Consider the following 18,941-nt stretch of genomic DNA (forward strand, 5'->3'; position numbering starts at 1 on the left):
CCCTTCAGTGTAACACTGATACACCCCACACCCTCAGTGTAACACTGATTTACCCCACACCCCTCAGTGTTACACTGATATACCCCACACCCCTCAGTGTAACACTGATTTACCCCACACCCCTCAGTGTAACACTGATATACCCCACACCCTCAGTGTAACACTGATATACCCCACACCCTCAGTGTAACACTGATACACCCCACACCCCTCAGTGTAACACTGATACACCCCACACCCTCAGTGTAACACTGATACACCCCACACCCCTCAGTGTAACACTGATTTACCCCACACCCCTCAGTGTAACACTGATACACCCCACACCCTCAGTGTAACACTGATTTACCCCACACCCCTCAGTGTAATACATATATACCCCACACCCTCAGTGTAACACTGATATACCCCACACCCCTCAGTGTAACACTGATTTACCCCACACCCTCAGTGTAATACATATATACCCCACACCCTCAGTGTAACACTGATATTCCCCACACCCTCAGTGTAACACTGATTTACCCCACACCCCTCAGTGTAACACTGATACACCCCACACCCTCAGTGTAACACTGATACACCCCACACCCCTCAGTGTAACACTGATACACCCCACACCCTCAGTGTAACACTGATTTACCCCACACCCTCAGTGTAACACTGATACACCCCACACCCCTCAGTGTAACACTGATTTACCCCACACCCCTCAGTGTAACACTGATACACCCCACACCCTCAGTGTAACACTGATACACCCCACACCCCTCAGTGTAACACTGATACACCCCACACCCTCAGTGTAACACTGATTTACCCCACACCCTCAGTGTAACACTGATTTACCCCACACCCTTCAGTGTAACACTGATACACCCCACACCCTCAGTGTAACACTGATATACCCCACACCCTCAGTGTAACACTGATACACCCCACACCCTCAGTGTAACACTGATTTACCCCACACCCTCAGTGTAACACTGATATACCCCACACCCCTCAGTGTAACACTGATACACCCCACACCCCTCAGTGTAACACTGATATACCCCACACCCTCAGTGTAACACTGATACACCCCACACCCCTCAGTGTAACACTGATTTACCCCACACCCTCAGTGTAATACATATATACCCCACACCCTCAGTGTAACACTGATATTCCCCACACCCTCAGTGTAACACTGATTTATCCCACACCCCTCAGTGTAACACTGATACACCCCACACCCTCAGTGTAACACTGATACACCCCACACCCCTCAGTGTAACACTGATTTACCCCACACCCCTCAGTGTAACACTGATACACCCCACACCCCTCAGTGTAACACTGATACACCCCACACCCTCAGTGTAACACTGATTTACCCCACACCCCTCAGTGTAACACTGATATACCCCACACCCTCAGTGTAACACTGATACACCCCACACCCTCAGTGTAACACTGATACACCCCACACCCTCAGTGTAACACTGATTTACCCCACACCCTCAGTGTAACACTGACACACCCCACACCCCTCAGTATAACACTGACACACCCCACACCCCTCAGTGTGATTTACCCCACACCCTCAGTGTAACACTGATTTACCCCACACCCTCAGTGTAACACTGATACACCCCACACCCCTCAGTATAACACTGACACACCCCACACCCCTCAGTGTGATTTACCCCACACCCTTCAGTGTAACACTGATACACCCCACACCCCTCAGTGTAACACTGATACACCCCACACCCCTCAGTGTAACACTGATACACCCCACACCCCTCAGTGTAACACTGATATACCCCACACCCTCAGTGTAACAGTGATACACCCCACACCCCTCAGTGTAACACTGATACACCCCACACCCTCAGTGTAACACTGATACACCCCACACCCCTCAGTGTAACACTGATTTACCCCACACCCTCAGTGTAACACTGATACACCCCACACCCCTCAGTGTAACACTGATTTACCCCACACCCTCAGTGTAACACTGATTTACCCCACACCCTCAGTGTAACACTGATATACCCCACACCCCTCAGTGTAACACTGATATACCCCACACCCTCAGTGTAACACTGATTTACCCCACACCCTCAGTATAACACTGATTTACCCCACACCCTCAGTGTAACACTGATATACCCCACACCCCTCAGTGTAACACTGATATTCCCCACACCCTCAGTGTAACACTGATTTACCCCACACCCCTCAGTGTAACACTGATACACCCCACACCCTCAGTGTAACACTGATATACCCCACACCCTCAGTGTAACAGTGATTTACCCCACATCCTTCAGTGTAACACTGATACACCCCGCACCCTCAGTGTAACACTGATATACCCCACACCCTCAGAGTAACACTGATACACCCCACACCCCTCAGTGTAACACTGATACACCCCACACCCTCAGTGTAACACTGATTTACCCCACACCCCTCACTGTAACACTGATACACCCCACACCCCTCAGTGTAACACTGATATACCTCACACCCTCAGTGTAACACTGATTTACCCCACACCCCTCAGTGTAACACTGATTTACCCCACACCCTCAGTGTAACACTGATATACCCCACACCCTCAGTATAACACTGATATACCCCACACCCTCAGTGTAACACTGATACACCCCACACCCTCAGTGTAACACTGATACACCCCACACCCTCACTGTAACACTGATATATCCCACATCCTCAGTGTAACACTGATATACCCCACACCCCTCAGAACAACACTGATTTACCCCAGACCCTACACTAATACCCTCTCAGTGTATGACTCCTTTAACCTGTCGTGGTTTGGTTGGCTGATCTTTGCCTGTCTACTGGCAGGTTATTGCTTGGTTCCTACCGCCACCCCCTGGTCAAATCCTGTAATTGCAGAGTTTGAGTTGTTTTCCATATTCCTGCCAGACCTGTTGGATTTGCTCCAGCATCTTGTGTATTTCCCTCCACAGATGCTGCTTGACCCCCTGAGTTCCTGCAGCAGTTTTTTTTTTACTTTACTCCACCTATTGTTACTAACTAAGCAACCACAATTAAGTAGATGGCACGATAAAGGGAACCAGCCGGGAGTTTGTTGATTTGATCGAATGTGGAGGTAACAAACTCGAGGTCAGGAATTTCTGTGGCAGTTGAGTTGAAGCATGGGAGGAATTAGGTGATGTTTTGGAGATGGGACAAAGTCACCTGAATGAAAGTGTGCATGGTCACATGGTGTGAAGGCTCGTCTTGGAGTCAATTACAATAGCATGGTTGTGAGCAAGCGATAGCCAAGTCTCACCTGATTGAATTCTCATTCATTGGTTTAACTACCACTCCAGAGAGTTTAGTTGCAAAAGTTTGGCTCACTTTCCAGTATACTGTACTAGCAGCAGAATCATTATCTAATCATTATCTTCTCATGACAGAGAAGGAAGTTATTCAGTCCATCAACAATCCCTCTAATTTTTTTCCAGCTATACAGTCCAACCACTGCTCTGAGCGGGAAATCATTACATGGCCTGAAAACTGTGCAGCACTTTAATTGTTTAATATATAATATGCACACTATAATATTTAGAATGAAAATTGAAAAAGCACATACTTATGATTACTTAGCAAGAAAGTCAGAATGTAAAATTTTTCATATCAAACTGCAATTCACAACACAAGTAAAAGATATCAGCCAGTCAAAGCAACTGACAGGAACAATGGTAAAAAGTAAAATGATTTGTCTGGACGGCGTTGGTGTTCAGTGGGCTGGTGGTTTGTTAATAATGAGCTACCGACTTCCATTCTGTGTTTATTGTTACAATTTGTAACAGTGTTGTAACTTGGAACACTGATGATGTAAATATATTGAAGCTTTAAAATATTTCAAAGTAAAGTTTGTGGTATGTTTATTATTTTGAAAATTTATGGATTATATTCATTAACATATAATTAATTACAGGACATTTCACAATTATATTAAAATAAATTTCAAAATTATATTCACATAATTTTACAACTATACTAACTCTGTATGAAAGAAAATTCCAGCTGCACAACAACAAAGGCTATGTGCATGGAAGCATTTCAGTTACTGCGCGGCCATGCACTCACGCAGCTTAGAGAGTACAATGTGGCTGATCAAGTGTGTGCAGTCCCTCACTTCCCCTTAATTCTTTGTAGCTTATTTTCTCTCTCACTTTCCCTCAATCTCCTGCCTCCCACTTGCAATAATTTCCAGTGGCCCACTTATCAGTGCGTGAGGAATCCAGAGGACTCAGAGAAACCCACAGATAGGGAAAATGGGTGAACCCCTCACAGAAGGACTAAGGTCAGGATTCAGCAGCATTAACCATTACACTATTGTGTCACTCGATCCTACCAATTTTAAATGATTCATTGTCACTTTTGTTGTAAGGAAAGCAAAGTCACCAGAATGATACAAAAGCTAGTGGATACAGAAGTGTTTTATTCAAAAAAATGAGACACGCTTGGGGGAAGAGGCCTCCTAACCCAATATTACATGACATTTTTATATGCTAAAGATCAAATTGCAGGACTATTCCATAGTTAAAATGTATCTATAATGCTTCCTTTGAATTTCATACAGTTTTTAAACACTTCCTTCTTCGCACCCACACTCCAGACACCCAAAATGAACATTAATCAGCATTGTCTAGTTTGCAATCACCTCCAGTGCACAGCTCCAGAATTTTCAGGGCTGCATTTTAAATTCAATCTACAATCCATGTTCATGTCTGAAGGTTGGCTGCTGATGGAGTAAATATTTGCTGCATACTCTAACTCCAGAATATAACTTCATCAGCTAGCTTTTACACTCTCATGTGATACAGCTCAGTTTAGCAAAATTATGTAGAATGATCGTTGCAAAACTGTTTAATCTGTAAACAGAGGATGGCTCAGTAGAGATGTTGTGCAAATTCCATCAGATACCTACAAGTTTATAGATAGGCAACACAAACATATTTGAATCTGAGAAACGAGTTACAAAAATCCTTGAGAAATAATTAACTCCTAGTTCCCTGCTAACACCCTAACCTCTGCTATATGAGATGGTCTACCAATCTCTGAACCCTGAAGGTAAATTTAATTTCAAGCTGCCTCCTCTGAAAATAATTAAAAAGTGGAATAAAAGGTCACATGAAATTAACATAATCTAAATCAGTGAGATTAAATCTGATTCTGATTCCAGGGTGGACTCGGGCCATGGGGAAGGAGGGTGCAGTGGAGGTGCCACAGGAACCTCGAAGAGATCAGAATCCTAAATGGATAATGAAATGAGGTCTGAATAAGAACAGGTTCTATACATGAGTCCCAAAGGTGCTATGTATAATTTATTTGAATCTAGGTTTCTGTTAACTTATATTTGTCATGTTGGTAATGTATCGGGGGGAGGGGGGAGGTCGTGAGGATAAACTCCCTCTACCTATTAAATGCTCTCAATGATGTGCATCTCAAACAGCCTCTGATAATCAAGTCCAGTTTCTTGGCCTTCACGTGTGACTCAGTTACTGAGTCCAGCAGAACTGTCTCTGCAATTTGAGAGGGAGAAGCACGTCACATGTGTCAGTATCGCAGTGGAATAAAGACAACTACGAGAGAGGAGCTTGCCCAGGTGGATTGGAGGAGGATACTGGCGGGGATGATGGCAGAGCAGAGGTGGTTGAAGTTTCTGGGAATAGTTCACAAGGCACAGGATAGATATGTCCCACAGAAGAAGAAGTTCTCAAATGGCAGGGGTAGGGAACCCATGGCTGACAAAGAAAGTTAAGGACTGCATAAAAGCCAAGGAAAGGGCATATAAGGTAGCAAAAGTGAGTGGGAAGTTGGATGATTGGGAAGCTTCTAAAATCTGACAAAAGGCAACTAAAAAGGCCATAAGGAGGGAAAAGATGAAATAAGGACAAACTAGCCAACAGAAACAGGATACCAAATGTTTTTTCAGTTATATAAAGAGTAAAAGGGAGGTGAGAGTTGATATTGAACCACTGGAAAATAATGCTGGTGAAGTAGCAATGGGGGCAAAGAGATGGCAGATGAACTTCATAGGTACTTTGCATCCATGGAAGACACTAGCAGTGTGCCAGAGGTCCTTGGGTGTCAGGGAGCAGGAGTGAGCGCCATTACTATTACAAAGGAAAGAGTGCTAGGCAAACTGAAAGGTCTTCAGGTGGATAAGTCACCTGGACCAGATGGACTACATCCCAGAGTCCTGACAGAGGTTGCTGATGAGATCATGGATGCATTGGTCATGATCTTTCAAGAATCACTTGATTCTGGCATGGTCCTAGAGGACTAGAAGATTGCAAATGTTACTCCACTCTTTGAGAAGGAAGGAAGGAAGGAAGGAAGGCAAAATAAAGGAAATTATAGGTCAGTTAGCCTAACCTCAGGGGTTGGGGAAGTGCTGGAGTTTATTAGTAAGGATGAGGTTTCGGGGTACTTGGAGACCAATGACAAAATAAGTCAAAGTCAGCATGGATTTTGTAAAGGGAAATTTTGCCTGACAAATCTGTTAGTGTTCTTCGAGGAAGTAACAAGCAGGGTGGACAAAGGAGAGGCAATGGATGTCATTTACGTGGATTCTCAGAAGGCATTTGATAAGGTGCCACACGTGAGGCTGCTTAACCAGATAAATTCCCATGGCATTACGGGAAAGAAACTGGCATGGATTGAGGAATGGCTGACAGGCAGGAGGCAGCAAGTGGAAATAAAGGAGGGCATTTCTGGTTGGGTGCCATTGACTAGTGGTGTTCCACGCGGGTCAGTATTGGGACCGCTACTTTTCACATTGTCAATGATTTAGATGTAGCCCCCACCGGCCACCCTCAGGGTTGCTCGGCTCGCTGTCATCTAGGGAAACAGCCCTCGGCCCCGGCAAACTGGGTAATTCGTTTGTGTGGATGCTGTGTGATGTACCCCACCCCGCCCAAATAACAGACAATACACCAGATACGATTAAATGATTTACAGTTTATAGATATTACTGGAACTATATAATTAAGAGAGAATAAAATATAAAAGGAAAATAAAAGGCCCCACACTTATCAAAGTTCAATCTCTTTGTGCACAAAACTGTTGGAGCTCAAGGACCTTCTTCTTCACCCTGCGACCCCTCGGACCACCTCGACCGGCCGCCTGGGACCAACAACGGAGGTTAACCAGACACTCCACACGAGTCCGTCTCCATCTCCTCACCAAACGCCCTCCTTGGGGTCCGACCCCATTAGCGGACATCAGAGCACCTGGTCCATCCTCTGTCTCGCTCTCCCGCCTTCTGCCTCAAAACCCCGCGCATACAATATCTTCAAATACACCAAAACCATAACAACTATCCCAATTGGTTAATAGCACTCTCTTATCACACTCTAAACCAAAACAAGCTGCTAGCGCAAACTTTCTCAGCGTTTAACACAACAAAGCCGCATTCCCCAGATTAACATAACAAAGACACCATTTTAATTAGCCTCCGCAGTAACATAAAAGTCGAAACCCCCTTAACATAGATAACGGACTTGATGGCTTCGTGGCAAAGTTTGAGGATGATTCAAAGATAGGTGGATAGGTAGGTCGCTCTGAGGAAGCAATACGATTGCAGCAGGACTTGGACCAATTGGAAGAATGGGCAAAAAAGTGGCAGATGGTATACAGTGCTGTCACAATGCGAGGGCATAGGGAGCAAGGGTGGACCCATCCTGTGAGACTCATCTTGTGAGGTTAATTAAATTGAGTTTATTGTTTGATACCAGGAGAGCAAGGCAGGAGCAGGAATAGTGAACTGGACAAGGACTCAGGACTACGACTAGGCTGGGACCAAGGGTCTGGGCTAGGAATCGGAATCGGCTCCCAGAACTAGAGGAGACATGAAGAGGCTAGGGTATGGACTCCGAGCCAGAGACTGGGCAAGGACCCAGTATCTGGGTCTTGCCTTGGCTCGGACCCCAGAACTAGGCATGGACATGACATGGGCTAGGGAGAGGAGGAACATGGGAACACAGAGCCTCGGTCTTGGGAGAGCAGGTACATGGAACCATGGACACATACACGGAACACAGAGTCAGGACCCCTCCTTGGGTACAGGACATAGGGCCGGGACTCACACACAGAACAGAGAGTCGGGACCCCTCCTTGGGAACAGGACATAGGGCCGGGACTCATGACCCCCCCTCCCCCCGCGGGGCAATGGCAAGACGGCCTGACTTACCCCCATAGAGGCGAGGACAAGACACAACAAGACATGACTCCCCACGGGGCAATGGCAAGACGGCCTGACTTACCCCACGGAGGCGAGGACAAGACACGACAAGACATGCCCCCCCCCACAGGGCAACGGCAAGACGGCCTGACTTACCCCACAGAGGTGAGGACAAAGACAAGACCAACACGAAAGAACACCTGACAGTACCTATCTAACTCTGGCGATAGAACTAGAACGAGGTGCAAGCGAGGGCTGCAGACAAGGTCTGGAGGCGAGAGGGGCAGAGAAGGGATTCAGACGAGGGCGAGGGTAGGGACAGGAATCACAGACAGCCAGGGCTGGGACTTGACTGGGAACTTGGATGATGCCAGGTAGTGGCGAGCTCTCGACTCGGCCCAGGAACAGTAGACAGCGGTTCTTGATTCCCTCCGGCAGGTTAACTGACCTCGGTGAGGAAACTTTGCAGGCTCGCTTTGGCGAGGTAACTGGACTGGGTTGCTCTGGTGAGGAAGGGTGAATTACCGGCACTCGCTTCGGGCGGAGAGTAGGCTTGCTCCGGCCAGATGACATTGGCATGCCGTATCTTTGGTGACTTTGCAGATGCTCCCGCACCGAACAGCTGAAAGCCGGAGACTATAAACTACCGGTTCAGCCGAGAGTAAATTGCCTTTAATCACCTAGGCCGAGGGACACGGGAAAACAAGGAACCAAAGAGAAACAGGGAGTCAATGGTCCGGATCGTAACATAAACAAAGTAAATTTAAAGAGACCCCGATCCACACCATGACAAGTGTTGGAAAATGTATGATACTGCATTTTGGTAAAAGGAACAATACTATGGACTATTATCTAAATGGGGAGAAGGTTCAAACATCAGAGGTGCAGAGGGACTTGATTCCTCATGCAAGGGGAGTCCCAGAAGGTTAATCTATAGGTTGAGTCTGTGGTAAAGAAGGCAAATGCAATGTTGGCATTTACTCTAAGAGGAATAGAATATAAAAACAAAGAGATAATGCAAAGGTTTTGTAAGACATTAGTCAGGCCGTACTTGGAGTATAGTCAACAGTTTTGGGCCCCATATCTCAGAAAGGATGTGTTGTATTTGGAGAAAAACCAGAGGAGGTTCACGAGGATGATTCCAGAAATGAAGGGGTTAACACATAAGGAGCGTTTGGTAGTTTTGGGCCTGTACTCACTGGAATTTAGAAGAATGCATGGGGATCTGATTGAAACCTACTGAATGTTGAAAGGACTCGATCGGGTGGATGTGGAGAGGATGTTTCCTATGGTGGGGGTACCCAGAACTAGAGGGCACAGCCTCAAAATTGAGGACTGACCTTTTAGAACAGAGTTAAAGATTAATTTTTTTTAGCCAGAGCAGTGAATCTGTGGAATGCTCTGTAACAGACCGTGGTGGAGGCCAAGTCCGTGGGTTTACTTAATGCAGAAGTTGATCGTTTCCTGATTGGTCAGGGCATCAAAGGATATTGGCGAGAAGGCAGGTCAAGGGGGGGTTGAGTGGGATACAGGATCGGCCATGGTGGAATGGCGGAGCAGACTCGATGGGCTGAATGGCCCAATTCTTCTCCTATGTCATGGTCTTATGGTCTTACTGACAGGAGAAGGGACAAAGTTGGGTTACTGGTGCCCTAAAACCAGTCACTTCGGGCAGATGGGGCTCATCAGACGCGGTCGACAGCTCATCTAGGAGAAGGAAAACTCTGATCTCAACCTCTGCTCCCTTGTGGCTATAATGACTCATGGGGAAGACAAGGGGAGTAAACCCCAAGGAAAAATCCAGAGTTTGAGTCCCTAAGGTAGTCCTACGTTGAGTTCAATGCTGCTGGAAAATCCTGCAATGCGGCTGGTGGCAAACTCTGCCGTTCCTTTTGGATCCCATAACAGCGTGGAGAGCGGGAGCTTGCTACATGGGCAACAGCTTGCTCTCCATATCGTACTGGCCTGGCTGGTGTATATCACATAGATCGCTGGGATGCAACAACCATGGTCTGCTGCCAAAAGCTAATTTTCACAGAACTCATACCCTGTGTAAATTTCTACAGGTGTACCATGGAGAGCATTCTGAGTGGTTGCATCACTGTCTGGTATGGAGGGGTCTCTGCACAGGATCGGAAACAAGCTGCAGAACGTTGCAAATCAGCCAGCTCCATCATGGGCACCAGCCTCCCCAACATCGAGGACATCTTCAAAAGACAATACCTCAAAAAGGCAGCATCCATCACCCAGGACATGTCCTCTTCTCATTGCTTTTTGTTTGTTCGTCCATCGTCGTTGTCGATGAGCACCTCGACACCATTATACGTCAAGACTAGCGCGTGGTTTGGATTTAAGTGAGGGAGAGTTGTGCAGTGTCAGCCTCACTCTCTCTTCCCAATTCCCATCTGGGTCCAGTGGCAAGACAGAGTCTAGACGGCTGGAGATGGGACTAGGCGCAGTGGATGACCAGGACGTCTTCTGTGTCTTGTCCTGCTCTACACGTTCCACGACGCTTGCAGAGACTGCTGCCTTGACCGTTGGACCTTCCATTGGTCTCGTCCGCTCAATCCGCCGGAGTCTGTCTTCACGTGCTGGGATAGACAGCTCCCTATCTCACCAAGGATTTGAGACCCGTCGGCTACCCTCACCTGGTTTAGCCGGCTTGTGGAAGCCGTTGCCCGGGGTGTGGCCACTGTCGCATGCAAACAGCTACGAGGAGCCACAGGTGAGAGCTGAGTGCCAGGTGGGGACCAAAGGTGGACTAACAGCCTTGAAAAGGACGCGACATGTTCCCCCACCAGAGGTGCTACCCCTCCTTGACACCCCATACACCCAAACTACCCTTGGAGAGGAGGCACAGGAGCCTTTAGGAAGACCTTGTTCCCCTCTACCATCAGGTTTCTGAAAGGACAGTGAACCAACTTCTGAACACTATCTCGCGATTTTTGTTCTCTTTTTGCACGGATTATTTAATTTGAACTGTACTGCTGCCGCAAAACGACAAACTGCATGACATATGTCAGTGAAATTAAACCTGATTCTAATGACAATAGACTAGATGGTGCATTAAATTTCCCATTCTGAATACTAGCTGTTTCCATAAATCCTTACCTTTCTCTAACTAATCATCATAATTCACTGAGATAATGTACAACTGACCTCAAGGGAGAATATCTGTAAGCAATTGTTGATTTTGTCTCTAAACCAGTTCTGCACAAACAGTCCTTCAGCACTGGAGCTGCAAGTTAACACTCCATCTACCTGAATATAGATCAGGGCTCGGCAACTTTTTTGCCTCTGTGAGCCGGATCACGTATTAATGAGCTGACGGTGGGCCAGAAAAATGCCATAAAAAACTTGAAATATGGGAATTATCCATTTAAATACATCTAGTTATGTTTTGCCTCAAATTAATGAAAAACGCATGCTAGAAAGTCATTTCTGCTGAACTAAGGATGCCAATTAGTAATCAAAGAACTCAGTTTAGTTGCAATTTATTTCAATCAAGGCATCTTTTGAATCTATTAAAAGGACACAAAGAATCTTTAAACATAGAACGTATGAACATGATGCATTGAAAGGTTGTAAATTAAGTATAACAAAAAATAAAATTTTAATGCAAACAGTCGATAAATCAATGTGAAAGTTGCTATTTGTTGCTTGAAAGCTTCTCAATATTGGGTGTCAGACTTGTTGATGCCAAGAGCAAGACATTATCCAGATGGGCATCAGTCAATCTTGTTCTCAAATGGTTCTTGGTGGGCTTCATTTTTGAAAATAATTGCTCACACAGATAAGTGCTGCCAAACAATGATGCTATCTTTTTTCATGGTCAACTAAGTTAGGCTACTTCCCACTTGGATGAATATATTTTCTATAGAAGTCAAGCACTGACACATCTTCAGAATGAAATTTCGATCTCAATATGTTGTAACATTGCATCTCAATCAATTCCATTTGAAAAATATCTGATGCAGTGTCCACTCCTACATCAAATGGAGTAGCAAACAGCTTGAACTTATTTGCATGCAAGTGAAAATCAGCAAAACGAGATGAAAACTCTTTCCTCAAATCTTGGACCTTTGTCTCATTTTCTAGGCAAATGAGACAAACTGGTTTCCCAGCTTGCTCAGTGAAGTAATAATCTAGTGTCCAAGTGCCTTGGAAATTTCGGCACTCAGTGTCTACCTTCCTGCATTTTGCATTCATTGCCATTGGAATTTTTTTCTTCGATTTTATTTCGAAACGGAGTTATTCAGCAAGTATCATAGCACATATAAATATCTGGATATTTATCGTGGATTTCTCGTTAAAACACAGTGATGCTGTTTCTGTTTACAAATTTGAACAATCCCATCTGCAAACCTGCACGTGCACGGAGAGTATCTAATACACATTAATAAGATAGTCTGCCTTCCCGTCATTCGTATATACCAGTGTTTGGTTTGGAACAAAATGGAACCTGGGGCCAGTGTAACAAGACGCCATGCACGTCCATCAGTGTGGTCGCGTGAAACACTCAGAATAAGGAAAAATCGTTTGCGGGCTGGATAAGCATAGTATCCCAATATTTGCTTGCGGGCCATAGGTTGCCTACCCCTGATATAGATGATTACTGGACGGTCAGCTGGATGCGAAGATACAGGGAAACAGCAACTATAATGAGAAATAATGCGGGATCATCCACTTTGGTGGAAAGAGCAGAAAACGGAGTATTTTTTAAAGGCTGAGAGACTGAAAGTTGTTGCTGTCCTGAGGAATCTGGTTGTCACTGTACAGGAATTACCAGGCTTAGCACAATGTTAGAAAGGCGAAACAGTTTGAGTCAGAAGTGGAGAGGTCTCGATCCAATTCTGTAGAGTCCTAGTGAGACCACACCTGGAATATTGTGTACAGATCGGATCTCCTTAAGGAAGGGTAGACATAATGATTGGTGTGCAAAAAAAGATTTACCAAGTGGATTTCTGGGGTGAGTGTGAAAATATTAAATAGAATAGGCCTGGACTTTCCTGAGTTTAGGAAACTTAGAGGGATCGACGAGGTCAATTCAGAGCTGCTGCCTCTCCTGCTGGTTTCCTAGAACCAAGGATTATAGTCCCAAAATGAAGGGTTGGCCATTGAAGATAGAGGTGAGAAGAAATTCCTTTTCCCAGAGTGTAGAGAATACTTGGTATGTTCTACCCATTTCAGACTCTTAATACTTCTTCAAGCAGAGACTGGTGGATTTTAGATATTGATGAAATTATGGGCTGTGATTAGTGCAGAACTCTGTGCTGAAATAAAAGTTCAGCAGCAGGCAGCAAGAGCTGAATGGCTTGCTCCTGTTTCCATTTCTTATGTTAGAAAACTCGAGACAGGTAGAAGAAAGGCATTTTAAAATGCCAGATACCGATACAAAAGAGAAAGAGGAAGAGATTTCAATAGGGTGGGCAGAAATTGGGAAAATGTATAGGGTAAACCTTGGGGCTGTTCGTTCTGTTTCTTCATCATTGAATTCTACTTTATCCAATCATTATAAAGATGAAAAAAAGCTTCTGAAATTGAAGGCATCCCAACCATAAACAGAAGCAGTTCTGCAGATGCTGAAAATCTTGAGGAACATTCACACATGTAGATGCTTCCTGACTTGCTGAGTTCAGCATTTGATGTGTGTTATACCCCAAGCCTGATCAATCTTCATACAGTATATGAATCATGTTCTGTCAGGATGTATAACCGCTCCTCCCTCCCCATCATCCTTAACACGGGAGCAGCTCCCACCCCCAGGGCTGTGTGCTGACTCCATTGCTGTACACAACACAGTACGGCCAAACACCCGAGTTATAACGTGGTCAAGTTTGCCAATGACACAACAGTGATGGACCTCATCACCAGCAACGATGAGATGGCCTACAGAGAGAAGATGGAAGAGCTCAAGGCCCAGTGCCAGGCAAATAACCTCTTCCTCAACGTCAACAAGACAAAGGAGATGGTTATCGACTTCAGGAGAACTCACACCACTCACACCCCTCTTTATACTGGCGGCACAGCGGTGGAAACTGTGGGCAGTTTCAAACTCCTGGGAGTCACATCTCCCACAACCTCTCATGGTCCCAGAACACATCCTACACAGGACAGCTCACCAATGCCTCTACTTTCTGAGGCTGAAGAGAGTTGGACTCTGCACATTTATACACGTCATTCTGCAGGTGCACGGTAGAGAACGTTTTGTTTTGTAACTCCAAAAACTAATCGAAAGAGAAACACAAAGCCAGGATAATTTGTGTACTCTTAGTTTTACTTTAAGTGAGGAAGTGCACATTACACAGAGTGGTGTAATGACATGTGCTATTCACTTACTTCTTACAATAACCGTGATTAATTATGTAAACAGCATAGTAAATTCTAAATTGTCCCATTCAGGTCTAAAGATTTCATTACTGTGGAGGATTTCTGACTCTTAGACCATAAGATCATAAGACATAGAAGCAGAATTAGGCCATTTGGCCCATCAAGTCTGCTCCGCCATTCAATCATGGCTGATTTTTTTTACCCTCCTCAACCCCTTCTCCCCATAACATTTAGTGCCATGTCCAACCAAGAACCTAAGCCCTGCCTTAAGTACACCCAATGACCTGGCCTCCACAGCTCCCTGTGGTAATAAATTCCACAAATTCACCACTCTCTGGCCGAAGAAATTTCTCTGCATCTCTGTTTTAAATGGAAGCCCCTCTATCCTGAGGCTGTGCCCTCTTGTCCTAGACTCCCTCATCATGGGAAACATCCTTTCCACATCTACTCTGTCTAGGCCTTTCAACATTTGAAAGGTTTCAATGAGATACCCCCTCATACTCCTAAATTTCAGAGAATACAGACCCAGAGCCATCAAACGTTCTTTGTATGAATTAACGCTTTCATTCCCGAGATCATCCTTCTGAACCTCCTCTGGACCCTTTCCGATGTCAACACATCTTTTCTAAGGTGAAGAACCCAGAACTGTTCACGTTACTCAAGGTGAGGCCTCACCAGTGCCGTATAAAGCCTCAGCATCACATCCCTGATGTAGTATTCGAGACCTCTTGAAATGAATGCTAACATTGCATTTGCCTTCCTCACCACCGACTCAATCTGCAAGTTAACCTTAAGGGTGTTCTGCACAAGGACTCCAAAGTCCTTTGCATCAAAGATTTTTGGATCCTCTCCCCGTTTAGAAAACAGTCTGCACATTTATTTCTTCTTTCAAAATGCATGACCATGTATTTTCCAATGTTGTATTTCATTTGCCACTTTCTTGCCTATTCTCCTAATCCAGGGGTCGCCAACCCTTTTTGCACCGCGGACCGGATTAGTATTGACAATATCCTTGCAGACCGGCCGACTTGGGGGGGGTGGGGTGTTCAATTAGGGTTGCCAACTTTCTCACTCCCAAATAAGGGACAAAAGTAGCAGTCAAATCCCAGGACACTTTACCCCAGGAAAGACTGCCATGACCATGAAGCCTTGCGTGGGCACCTGTGTGCGCATGCGTGACGTGCACATCCGTGTACATGCCGATTTATTTCTACTAATTGGTTTTGGTTTAATCTTCCCAATTCTGCTGAGTGAAACTACACTGTACATACATTATTTCTACTTTATATAGGCTGTGTATTTATCATATCATTCCTGCTTTCACTATGCGTTAGTGTTATTTTAGGTTTTATGTGTTATTTGGTATGATTTGGTAGGTTGTTTCAGTTCAACATTGCGTGACAGGGAATGAGGAGAGGTGCAGCTGACTCATATCGTTTCATATCGCCAAATCATATTGCATCCTCGCGGCCCGGTAGCACATGCTTTGCGGCCTGGTAGCGGTCCGCGGCCCGGTGGTTGGGGACCACTGTCCTAATCTGTCTAAGTGCTTCTGCAGCCTACCTGTTTCCTCAACACTACCTGCCCCTCCACCAATGTTCATATCATCTGCAAACTTGGAAACAAAGCCATCTATTCCATCATCTAAATCATTGATATACAGCATAAAAAGAAGCGGTCCCAACACTAACCCCTGTGAACACCACCAGTCACTGGCAGCCAACCAGACAAGGATCCTTTTATTCCCACTCACTGCCTCCTACCAATCAGCCAATGCTCTAACCGTGCCAGTAACTTTCCTGTAATACCATTGGCTCTTAACTTGGTAAGCAGCCTCATGTATGGAACGTTGTCAAATATCTACTGCATCCCCTTTATCTATCCTACTTGTAATCTCAAAGAATTCCAACAGGTTTGTCAGGCAAGATTTTCCCTTAAGGAAACCATGCTGACTTTGTCCTATCTTGTCCTGTATCACCAAGTACGTCATAACCTCATCCTTAACAATGGACTCCAACATCTTCCCAACCATTGAGGTCAGGCTAACTGGTCTATAATTTCTTTTTTGCTGCCTTCCTCCTTTCTTAAATGGTGGAGTGACATTTGCAGTTTTCCAGTCTTCTTGTGGGATAACATCGTTCCTGACAAGAGGCGTCACTCTGTTTGGCAGGTGAGGCGTGGCTGTGAAACAATCTCAGATTCTGGGGCCTCCTCAGCAGTGGTTGTAGGAGTTGACTCTGGGCCTGCAGTAAATGTTTCCGACAGTTCCTGACACCTTTCTTCTCCAACAATTGACTCTTCTCTCCTCAACTGATCAATGTGTCATCTCCAAATGATATCAGATACATTCTCCACTGTGTAGGGATGAGGTCTGGTTCTGTTCTTAATCCTTCCAAATATCCACTCTTGATCGCCTCTGTAGTTTTGACAACTGCTTGTCCGGGAGTGAAACATCGAACCTCCTTGTTTGAGGATCCTGCAATTTGCATCATCTATTTGTCCTGCATTCTCTTTCTGAGATTGAGCTTGAGGAGATCCAAGTGCGAAGGCAAGGGATGGCTGGTGAGTTGTTGGCTGTGGGGTGTGCTGCATTGCGATTTGCAAGGGGGAACCTGGAGATCTTCTGATTCAGTGTTGATGTGGTGCATTCTGCTGACGTTGCTCTCAGGGCATTCTTTAGACTCACGACAAACCCTTCAGTCAAGCTATTTGTAGCTGGATGGCACAGTGCAGATGTAATGTGTCTCATTCCATTCACTTTTAGGACTGACTGAAACTGTTCCACAACAAACTGTGGTCCATAGTCACTGACTAAGTCTTCTTGAAAATTGTCCTTGAGAAGAAGCTTCTCAACCCATCAACTGTGTACAAGGCTGTAGTGAAGGCTATTGGGAACACTTCTGGCCACTTTGTAGCTGCATCCACTACTACCAAGAAATTTGTGCACGTCAAGAATGGTCTGGAAAACTCCATATGAATCATCTGCCAGGGCAATGCAGTCCGTTCCCAGGGATGGAGAGGTGCCGCTCTTGGCATCTTCTGGACGTGTTGGCATCCCGAACAGTGCACGGCAAGTTGCTGGATCTACTGATCTATCCCAGACCACCAGACAAAGCTTTGAGCCAACGTTTTCATTTTGTCCACACCTAGATGACCGGCATGTAGCTCCTCCAACAGATTAGCTCTCAGCTTGGATGGTACAACAACTCTCAATCCCCACATAGGGCAAGTTCAGACCGGCACTGGTAAAGATTGGGGGAACTGGAATCTCTACCACACATTCCAGCCATTTTGAGTAAGCCTGCAAGAAAAAGAATTTCAGGGTTGGATATGGTGACAGATATGTACTTTGATAATAAGTTTACTTTGAACTTGCACCCAAGAAAGTGCGGGGTCTTTTCTGGTTTCTCTATGGATCATCTCTGCCATAATAGGGAGACTTTTGATTTGCATTAGGGAGAATACACGGGTAATCGGGGCAATCCCAACAGCATTTCCATTATAAAATGTTGTCTTGAATCTGATCTTGTAATTGTGTCCTCCAGGAAAAACAGAGCCCATCTCTGCATTTGTGTTGATGCCGTTAGTGAAACTCCCTTCTGTGGGCTGAAAATGGACACCAGTGGTTGATGATCAGTAATGAGGGTAAGCTCCCTCCCATACAATTACTGATTGAAACATTTTACATCCTAAACCAGACTCAAGGCCTCTTTGTCAGTCTGTGCATAATGTTTCTCTGCAGCGGTAAGGGAAAGTGGTGGGGCTATGGGGCATTCACTTCCATCACTCATAACATGTGACATTGCTGTACCTATATCATACGGTGAAGCAAACTTGTCGATCATAATTTGTGAGAACAGAGTCTGACAGCACCATTTCCTTTGCCTTTTGGAAAGCCACCTTTCATTGCTTTGTCCATTTCCATTTCTTCTCGATCTGTCGTCATGAGTTCAAGAGGTGGAACATAGGAGCCAAGTTTGGCAGGAAACTGTTGACAAATCCTAAAATTGATCCCAACTGTGGCATGTCCTTTGGCCTTGGGCATCCACCCCAGCTTCAATTTTCTCAGCACTCTTGTGTAATTTCTTGTGTGTCAATGGTGTGACCACACTAAGTGATGCTTGGTTTAAAGAATTCACATGTTGTGTCCTGCTCTGAGCTCATAATCTTCTAATCATGTTAATACTGTCTTGCAATTTTGCAAATGTTCCTTGTCATCCTCACCAGTAACAATGATGACATCCAGGTAACACTGAGTACCTGGGCAGCCTTGTAGCACTTTTTCATTTATCTGAGACAGAGTGTGGTACCAGATCCTCTGACCACACAGCCCAGAAACCCCCAATTTAAACCTAGCCTAATTACAGGACAATTTACATTGGCCCTA

Source organism: Mobula birostris, chromosome 22 (genome assembly GCF_030028105.1).
Source record: "Mobula birostris isolate sMobBir1 chromosome 22, sMobBir1.hap1, whole genome shotgun sequence".
NCBI lineage: Eukaryota > Metazoa > Chordata > Chondrichthyes > Myliobatiformes > Myliobatidae > Mobula > Mobula birostris.